This window comes from Tursiops truncatus, chromosome 3 (genome assembly GCF_011762595.2).
Source record: "Tursiops truncatus isolate mTurTru1 chromosome 3, mTurTru1.mat.Y, whole genome shotgun sequence".
Lineage (NCBI taxonomy): Eukaryota > Metazoa > Chordata > Mammalia > Artiodactyla > Delphinidae > Tursiops > Tursiops truncatus.
This window is the reverse complement of record NC_047036.1, coordinates 12,255,873-12,264,843: the sequence shown is the minus strand read 5'-3', so window position 1 is coordinate 12,264,843 and position 8,971 is coordinate 12,255,873.

Genomic DNA, 8,971 nt, shown 5'->3' with positions numbered 1-8,971 from the left:
CCCCACCATTCTGCAACCCATGATTCACAGAAGATAATAAGAAACGTTCCCAAACTCTGCTGCATGTTTAGAAAAAAAAAATCCCTTCTATCCAAGTCAGATTTTAACCTAGAGGGGTAGTTTTCCACAGCCATAAACCATGATTTGCATGTATAGAGCCATGTTATACAAAGTAAATGACTTAAAATTGCTGTGTATAATTAAACCTAAACAAAGTTATGAGCTGTGATGAGTATAAATTGTCTATTTTAGAAGCTGAAAGTACCAGGGCTAATTTCTTGTGATATAATAAAATAAAATTTTCTTGAGTCCTTTAACCACAAAACAAATGAGCCAGTAACTTTCCCCTCCTCCCACAAGAGAAAATTTATGAACACAGCTGTTTGGACTCAGCCTAAAATCCTTTCAATTAATTCACAGTCAGGGTTCCGTGGTTTGCTGTAATGTTCACTGTTATTCTGAAAGCTGAGTGGAAGGCCTCTTTGTGTGGTACTTACAGACCTAGACCTTGGAACCAGACTGCCTGGCCTGGCTGCATACTAGCCATATGGACTTGCTCAATTATTTAAACTTTTTGTGCCTCAGTTTCCTCATCTGTAAAATGGAGCTCAAATGAGTATCTTCCTCATGGGATTGTTATGGGGATGAAGTAATTAAATATATCCCAAACCCTTAGAGTAATGCTTGGCACATAATGAACACCACATAACTATTCATCAAATAGAGGATGTGGCTACACCTAGAGATTTCTGATTGGCTTTCTGGTCTACCCAAGTGTGCTTTACTACCTGTCTTAACAGTTACGAGGCTATCGATCTTTTTTTATCAACATGGATTGTGAGCTTTTTAAGGGCAAGAATTCTGATCTAGAATCCTTAGTGTCTAGCTCAGTGATTGAATTTTTTTTTTTTTGTATATAGACTGTGACAAACCTTTATGGCCTTTACTAACATACATTCTTGCCTTCTACATTATATCACATCTTGAATACATAGGCTTAAAAAAAAAACTATCTGGCTGGTGCTGCACTAGAAAAATAACTATCATTGAGCCCAGTATAATAAAATCATATTTCATGGACCTATTATGTAGAGCTTGAATTTTTTTGAATGGGTGAGGCCATACTTTCATAAAGGTTGCATTCAGCAAAGATGCCTGTAGCAATTGTCTCAGCTGAAATGTTGACACATATTATTATACTCACGGAAATCTTGACCTTAGAACAACTGATGACAAAGTCAGTGCCTAGCGTTGTGCCTAGAAGCACATCGCTTGACTGTGATGCTGGAGAGCTTGGACTGAGTGGCCAGGGGCAATGGCTACTCCAGTTAGTCACATGGACGAGCCTGATATGGTCCACATCAGAAGAAAGAAAGAGGGGGGGGAGAGGGGGGAGGCTCACTGGTCAATAAAGCATAGCAAATATTTTGAGAATTTTTGTTTTCATAAAGTTTTCTTGACCATTTGAACTCTGAGAATGGAATGTGAATATCGAGAACCCCTGAAGACATTGCAAAACGTATTCTCCATTGCTATGCCAAACTTTTCATGTTACTCAGGAGTCACTCATTCATAGCTGGATCAGCCTCAGGCTAGGACAAGTTGACGTTTGTTCTGAGAACAGTGGAACTCGTTACACCTTTGGGCAATAATTGCAATCTTCATTGCTATTGAGAGTTTGACGGGCTTCTAGTTAAATATCCTCCTCTAGCTGGGAGGTTGCAAAGGAAGTTGCTGGTCGGTTGCTGTAATTCCTGCCCCAGGAATTGTGCCTGGCACATGGAAGGTACTTATTCAGTATTCATTGAATGAGAACGAGTGAATGTGTGAGTGAGGGCAATGATTGGACTTACTACTGAGAATCAGTGGAATTTTCCCAACTGTACTCACTTCCAACTGTCCTTATCCAAATTCATTGTCTTTCTTTTTGGTGGTAAAATATGCATAACATAAAATTTACCATTTAACTCTTTTTTTTGGCAGTACCCGGGCCTCTCACTGTTGTGGCCTCTCCTGTTGCGGAGCACAAGCTCCGGACGCGTAGGCCCAGCAGCCGTGGCTCACGGGCCCAGCCGCTTCGTGGCATGTGGGACCTTCCCGGACTGGGGCACGAACCCGCGTCCCCTGCATTGGTAGGAAGACTCTCAACCACTGCGCCACCAGGGAAGCCCTACCACTTAACTATTTTTAAGTGTATAGTTGAGTGGCATTAAGTGCATTCACATTGTTGTGCAAATATCACCAACCATCCATCTCCAAAATTTTTTTCACTGAAACTCTGTACCCATTAAACTGTCCCTCCCCATCCCTCCCCCTCCCCTAACCCCTGCCCCTAGCAATCATCACTCTACTTTCTGCCTTTGATTACTTCTCAATGTGACTGCTCTAACAACCTCAAGTGGAATCCTACGGCATTTGTCCTTTGGTGACTGGCTCACGTTACTTAGTATAATAATGTCAAGATGCATTGCTGTTGTAACATGTCAGAACGGCCTTCCTTTTCAAGGCTGAAAACTATTCCATTGTATGTGTGTATCACATATTGCTGCTTCTCCAGTCATCCATCAATGGACACTTAGGTTGTTTCCACTTTTTGGCTATTGTAAATAATGCTGCCATGAACCTAAGTGTACAAATCACTGTTTGAGTCTCTGCTTTCAATGCTTTTGAATATAAAGCCAGAAGTGGAATTGTTGGATCATGTGGTAATTCTATGTTTAACTTTCTGAGGAATAGCCATACTTTTTTTCCACAGCAGAAAACACTCCCACCAATAATGCATAAAGATTGTATTTTCTCCACATCCCCACCAGCACATTTTCAATTTTTTAAATAATATCCATCCTAATGGGTGTGAAGTGATATCTTACTATGGTTTTTTTTTTTTTTTTTTTTTTTTTTTTCAGTACGCGGGCCTCTCACTGTTGTGGCCTCTCTCGTTGCGGAGCACAGGCTCCGGACGCGCAGGCTCAGCGGCCATGGCTCACGGGCCCAGCCGCTCCGCGGCATGTGGGATCTTCCCGGGCCGGAGCACGAACCCGTGTCCCCTGCGTCGGCAGGCGGACCCTCAACCACTGCGCCACCAGGGAAGCCCTTTACTGTGGCTTTGACTTGCATTTTCCTAATGATTAGGGATGTTGAGCATTTTTTAGGTGCTTATTAGACGTTTGTACATCTTCTTTGGAGAAATGTCATTTAAGTCCCTTGACTACTTATTGTCTTTGAAAACATTATGCCATCACTGTTGATATCTATAAAAATTAAAATTTGAGAGACCCTTATCTTCACTTCGGTTCTGCATTGTATCAGGTAGGGTCAGTTTTTCTAACAGAGGGCAGCAGGTACTGAGGTTAACAGGTACTGATGATGACGATGGTAGAGCTTAATCGAGCACTCATGAAGTACCAGCCTCTATTAAGTGCTCCACATGTATTAATTAATTCAACCCCCACTTGAGATATGTACTATTATTATTCCCAATATACAGACAAAGAAACTGAGGAACTAGGTCATTCTGCTAGTAAATGGCAGCTGGAGAGTTGAACCCAGTTTCTGGGGCCGTATGGAAAGTATCTCCTAAAAAAAAATCACTTCTCGTGGAACTCAGTGATTCCCTGAAAGCCACGTCTGTTCTTTTCCCTGAATGAGCTGAGGCTCAGAGAACCCTGGTCCACCTGCAACATGCCAGTCCAGGGCCTGGCTGAGATGCACCATGTCCACCATCACAGCATGAGGCAGAGCAAATGTGTGAGACCAAGACCCAAGCTGGCATTTCACAGCCAAAGCTGAGAAACCCAGAGGGTCAAAGCAGGAATGGGGAAGCCAAGGTGTGAAGCCTAAACCGGCGGAGAAACCAGGAGAGTCCTCGAGAGAGGGGCCAACGTGGCAGGAGTAGAAGCAGGTCTAAAGAACCCTGAAGCTGCCCAGAGGGCACTGGCAGACGCTTCTGTGACTCCCCACACTGAAGCCTTAAGCTGTCCCAGCTGGGGCCTCATGCGACAGTTTAAACTGTGTTCCTTGGTCTGGGATTTTGTCTACTGTAAAAATAGTATCAGTGAACTCTATTACAACACTATCCTATCAGTCATTCACACCTTAGTGTCAACAAGCCTTGGTTCCCACTAAGAGCAGAGGTTGGTAAGTAGAGTGCAAAGAGGGCCTAAGAGCTGGCGAGAGGGATAAAGGAGATCAGCTGAGAGCCATAAAGGGAACTGAAGGATGTGAGGGTGGTGTGTGTGGAGAACTTCACAATCTTGTGTACGTCCAGACCAGAACTTACCAGAACTTAGTGTTTCCTTTTTTTTTTTTTTTTCCCAGCAAATTAGATGGTTTCACTTGTTCCCAAATTCCTGACAACTGCCCTGCCTGCAGTTTGCATAGAGCGGGTCTTGCTCACGGTCTCCGGCCTTTGACCTTGGTGTTTTGCACTCCCTGGGTGTGCTTTCACCTGGCTGACTCCAGTGGTCCTTCCAGATTCGGCTCAAGCCTGCTGGAACCCCCATGATGAGTTAGCAGTCTGGCTCCACTGCCCTCTCATGTGTTCCCACTGTTCCCACTGCACCCAGCACTCATCTCCCCACGCTTGACCGTGAGGTCCCAAGGCCAGGGACAAGATCTCAGTCTCCCCTGGGTCTCCTGCTCAAAGTCTGGGGGACACTGCATGAGCCCTTGCAGAGTACAGAATGTAGGAATCATGCCTCTCTTCAGGGGCTTGCCACCCACTTGCCTCCTCTTGGCTGGGCTCAGTGAGTCTGCAGATCGATTCCTTCTCTTTCTCTGCAAATGGGCTCTGAGGACGCAGAGGTCCTTGTCAACGAATTCGTCTCCTGAAGCTTGGCACCTCCTCCTTCATGCCTGGTAAGCTCTTTGAGATTACAGAGGCAGCAGGAGCCTCGCCACATGAAATATACAAATGAAAAAAATTTTGCTGTATAATTTGACGATTAAGTGAAAATACATGAAGAGGCACGATCTCTGAAACTTTTAGATGTGTTACTGGGCTTGCAGCTCTGACTAGCCAACAAAGCATATTTTTATATTTAGTTAAAAAGGAACAGACAAACAGCAGCCTTTGTGGCTTTGTCTACCCCCATGCCACCCTCACTTTTATAAGTAAATCCAGGAGCAGGGAAGAAAACCATATTGCTCTTTTTCTCTGAATCATTTATTTTTCAGGCTCCCTGGGCACGCACACTCCGTTAGTTGACTGCTTTTCCAGCCTGACATTTTGCTTCAGGGTTGACATTTAAGAGAAAGCCGCTGGAGGGCTTCCCTGGTGGCGCAGTGGTTGAGAGTCCGCCTGCCGATGCGGGGGACGCGGGTTCGTGCCCCCGTCCGGGAAGATCCCACATGCCACGGAGCGGCTGGGCCCGTGAGCCATGGCCGCTGAGCCTGCGCGTCTGGAGCCTGTGCTCCGCAACACAAGAGGCCCCAACAGTGAGAGGCCCACATACCGCAAAAAAAAAAAAAAAAAAAAAAAAAAAGAGAAAGCCGCTGGAAAAGAGTGAACCTTGGAAACATTTAGATCTGGCTCTCCATCCTCAGTTACTTGAAAGATAATAGGAAATCGCTTACTCATTCTAGGTCTCAATTTCCTTTACTGTAAAAGGAATAGAATGTACTGGATATGATTTCTCAGATCCCATCTAATCCTATAATCATGATTGTGAGATGAAGATTTCCTCCAACAGGTTGTTTTAAAAACTTGTGGTGCATTTTGGGACTTCCCTGGTGGTCCATTGGTTAAGAATCTGCCTTCCAATGCAGGGGACACGGGTTTGATCCCTGGTCGGGGAATTAAGATCCCACATGCCGTGGGGCAACTAAGCCCGTGCGCCTACTGAGCCTGCGCGCTCTAGGGCCCCCGCGCCACAACTAGAGAGCCTGTGCTGCAACTACTGAGCCTATGCTCTCTGGAGCCCGTGCAGCACAACTAGAGAGAAGCCCTCGCGCTGCAACTAGAGAAGCCCGCGCACCGCAACGAAGAGCCTGAGCACTGATCCCGCGTACCACAACTAAGATCCCGCATGACAAATTAAAAAAAAAAAAAAAAAAGTTAAAAACTTGTGGTGCACCTAAATGATTACATATCAGCAATCAAATAAAACTCATCGTGTCAAAGATATTGATTGACACTGGAAAGACATATTTGTTTCTTTTTGGGGAAGAAACGCTCTTTCTTCCCTTCTGGAGGGATTGTTACTATGTGGGTTAAAGGTACGATGGGGACTTTTTCAGCCCTTTTGTCACTATAAGGAAAAACCCTGCATGATATTAACACGTATGTGGAGGAAGTGGAACCAAGAGATGGAGAAAGAACCCTAGTTCATTGTTTGAGCTCCTCAATTCAGCCGTACCCGCAGTAGTAACACTCCTGTGTCTTGCAGTTACAGGAGCCCAAAAACTCCCATTTTTTTTATTTTAATAGCTCAAGATAGGTTTCCTGTCGGTCACCACTGAAATAATACTAATACAGTATATGCAGCCAAATTTTGTAGAAAAAAAAATCTATGCACAGAATAATATTGGAAGAGTAAACCCCCAAATATTAACAGTTGTTATCATGGGTGATAAGACTAAAGGCTATTTTTTATTTTCTTCTGCTTACTTCTCAGTATTTTTCAAGTGTTCCAAAATTATATATTACTGGTATAATTTTTAGTGTTATTTTAACACATGATCCCCTAAGAAACTGGGGGGACTTTTTTGTGTTACAGAGAATCTTGCCTCCTTGTTTTGGCCTTTTTATCTGAGGTTGTTTTCATACACTATTGATGTTTCTTGTGGAATAGTCACTGCTCAGGCCCTAGGTGGGCAAGCTTTCTGTAAAGGGCCAGATAGCAAATAGTTACGGCTTTGTAAGCCACATACTCTTCATGGTAACCGCTCATCTCTGCCATTATGGCATGAAAGCAGGCCTAGATAATTTATAAATGAATGAGCATGGCTGTGTTCCAATAAAGCTTTATTTAGGAACACTGAAACTCAGATTTTATGTAATTTTCACACGTCACAAGATATCCTTTTTTTAATTACTTTCGACCATTTAGAAATGTAAAAACCAATCTCAGCTCATAAAAATTACATGTGCTGGGCTGTAGTGGGCCTGCAGGATGTATTTTGCTGACCCCTTGCTCTGTAATAGGATTTCTGTCATCACACTAGCTTTTGCTTCAACTTGCATGTCTGTGACATTCTGGGTTGAGTTTCCATTAGGAATGATAGTCCTACCATGTCTGGCATGGTTTTTTAGCAAATGTCAGGGGCTTGGGAGTCGTCGATGATGTTTGTGTCTCTGCAGGCATTAGTGTTCTTTCCCTTTATTGAGATGCATGTAGGAATATTCCTGCTTTTCCACCCTTTATGGTAGAGTCAGAATTCTCACCCCCCTGCTCAAGAGAGCAGCCATGTGGCAGTTCTTGGGGTGGTCAAGCCCCACTTTGGAATCTGAGCTTGAAGCTGATGGAACTTTGAAGGATTTTTTGTTCATGGCTGCCAGACTGGCTTTCTACTCTGTGATGATCCCTAAGTGGAAGAAGTTTATTGCTCAGTCAAAAACATTAGGTAAATGATTGGCCAATGGCAATTTAAATTTTTAAAAGAATATTCGAGTTGGGAACATGTTTGAAGTTTCACTTTAAGAAGGAAAAGACAAGTAAAGGGGTTTACATTGATTGCCATCTTCGTGTGTTGAGAATGTTTCCAGCTATAACTAACAACAAATCTAAATTATGGTCAATAAAATGAGTAAGAGTCTCAGGTCACAGGAAGTCCAGAGGCAGGCATTGTTGGTGTTGAATCCACTGCTCAATCCTGTGACTCTCTCGGTCCTTCTAACATGAAGGCTGTTGATGCTTTAAGCATCGTGTTCAAATTCAGGGAAGGGAGAAGGGGAAGAGACAGCACCAGCTATAGGTAGCCTTCCCAGAAGCCGCCAGCAGACAACCACTTAAGTGACATTCTACAGAATGGTGTCATGTGACCGCCCTGGCTTCAGTGGAAGCTGGGAGAGAAAGCGTGAGCTTTTTCAGCCTCTAAGGTGGAGGTAGCAATAGAGACAGGAATTAGGAGGAGCTGGTGGTTGGCATAACACTTATGTGGTACTGAATAAAATTCCTGAGGGCAAGCAAAGCTATTTCACCCTACACCGTGGGTCAGACCACTCAAGGAAGCACAGACTTCATCTGTCCGTGCATTGCGGTATCCCCAGGTCCTAGCACACCAAAATCACTTAATAAGTATTTGCAGGATGAATGAATAAATGAGCCAATGACAAGGCCTCCTGGAAACTCATTGTAGGTATGATCTATCTTTTTCTGGATAACACACCAACAAAGAACCCTTTGGTTCACTCATGTCTGTCCAATCTTCAAGCATGGTTGAAAGCTGCACCTTGTGACTGAAAGCCCTTACACACAGCTCACCAGCTGTCTCTGCTCATCATTTAAACCCTGCTGAAATCCTACCTGTTCACGGGCATCTTCCTAGACTGCGGAGAGGAGATGCACTGCTTCCACCCACTTGCCCAGTTCAGAATGAAGCTTGTTTAGTGGCTACCTAGAGCTGGAAATCAGGAGACGGGTTAGCACAAAGAGGATAGAGATGGGGGTTGCGGAACAGCATCACAAAGCTTCATTCAGCCCTTCCTATGTTCCAGGTACTACGGGGGGGATTACATATGATTATTCACACTTTATCACTGAGGAAGAGAAAGCTCACACGATTAAGTGTGAGCCTTTGAGAAATGTCATGGGTTAAATGAAACAAGATAAAAAAAGGAAAATTTTAAATTACTGAAAGTTGAAAATTGGTAGACGGTGGTTAACAGTGGCAGGTTCCCTGAAGGCATTGTCTCTTCTAACCTAACATGACCAGAGGAGAAGAAAACAAGGAAATGGAAAATCAAAGAAGAAACACCACTCGGTAAAAAAAAAAAATTGCATCACATTTTTAGATGAGGGAAGGTAAACAG